The sequence below is a fragment of the Vigna unguiculata genome, chromosome 8, assembly GCF_037176805.1.
Source record: "Vigna unguiculata cultivar grain cowpea cultivar isolate G323 ecotype 2 chromosome 8, ASM3717680v1, whole genome shotgun sequence".
NCBI lineage: Eukaryota > Viridiplantae > Streptophyta > Magnoliopsida > Fabales > Fabaceae > Vigna > Vigna unguiculata.
In genome coordinates, this window is record NC_140799.1 from 4185868 (window position 1) to 4187327 (window position 1460).

The following is a 1460-nucleotide window of genomic DNA, read 5'->3' on the forward strand; positions in this document are numbered from 1 at the left end:
AATTCTTTGGAACAATATTATACAGAAAAACATATTCAAATATGAGAATATCCAATAAGTAAAAATGATGAAATTAGGAGAGCGTATCTAAAATGGTGTTCATATCAAATACAACTTCAACATTTTGAATATATTAATTTAGCTCTCCCATAATTATTGGTCAAGATCCGCCACTGGTTGGAATATATTCCCACTTTTACATAGATTGACTAAGGACAAAACAAATGGATAAAAATATAAATTAACTCTCTAGAAACATATATCAACATCAATATACATAATTTGGTAGTATTTTTTAAGTCAATTAATTTATTAGTTTTTACCTTTTGTTTCAATCATACTAAAATTTATATTTTGAAGTTCAAAATAGTAAAGAAAACAAAAGAAATAATATAAAACAAATTTTATAATATTACGAAGTGTGAGTTTTTTTTATTATAAATACATATTTTAAACCTTAAATGAAGTGATAAGTGCAATCTTTTAATTTATTCTGCTATAAATATAATGATTTCAAACCTTATTTAGATTTCTATGTATATATGATTAGTCATAACCTTTTATTAAATAATACCATTTTAATACATATTAAAAATATGAAGTTTTATTCAATAATAACTCCTATGGACATGTGACAAAAAAAATATAAATAAAAAAATAACTTAACAAATGATTGAAAAAAAACTTTTGGGACACTTGTCCACAAAATAAATGGGGTAATAAAGTAAATTTTTTAATTATTCTTGTACGAAACTAAATTGTCTCAAGAGTCTTTTATGAGTTGGTGCTCTGGAGGTGTGGTACATATATACTAGTCTGTCTAATAGTTGTTAAAACGCTAGAAGGAGGGCTTGAACCTCCGACCTTGTGGTTAACAGCCACACGCTCTAACCAACTGAGCTATTCCAGCTTACATGAAACTTGATTCAAACTTACATTTGTCTCCAACGTTCATAGACTCCACTTCTATTGGTGTCCTTTCCATTGATTTCTTTAAGTTCTAGTCTTGCGACTATACTTTTTTGGAATCTAAAGACTTTGATTTTTCATAAAGTCTCAAAAGAGTCTTAAAAACAACATCCATCAATCCTTTGTCAACATCGTTTGTGGTTGAGACTAAGACGATATATGAATGTTTTAAAGCCCCAAACGTTTGTCCTTCAATAATAATATTGTTCTTGACAAATGTTTTCCCAATTGTTGTCTTTCATTCGTCTTTCAAAAAATCAATAATTTCACCTATGACTATAATATGAATGTCCTCTGTTAGGAATCCAAGTGTGAGTCTAAGTCCCACATTGATCAGAAATGAGAAAAGTAGAGCACTATATAAGAATAAAGACCCATAAACCCATTGTCTTAAGGTTTTGGGTTGAGAGTGGTGTCAATGCCTTATGTAGTTGGGCTCAGGTCTCATTGGTGTTGTATCTCCCAGTGAAATCCCCCTCTGTAAAACCTGA

General features: G+C 29.2%; 1 non-coding gene across 1 annotated transcript; it reads right to left on the reverse strand.

Annotated features, from left to right (window-relative positions):
• Positions 1-836: 836 nt before the first annotated feature.
• Positions 837-910, reverse strand: TRNAN-GUU (transfer RNA asparagine (anticodon GUU)). Its single transcript has one exon. It is a non-coding gene; the product is annotated as a tRNA-Asn (tRNA).
• Between the last annotated feature and the right edge of the window lie 550 nt (positions 911-1460).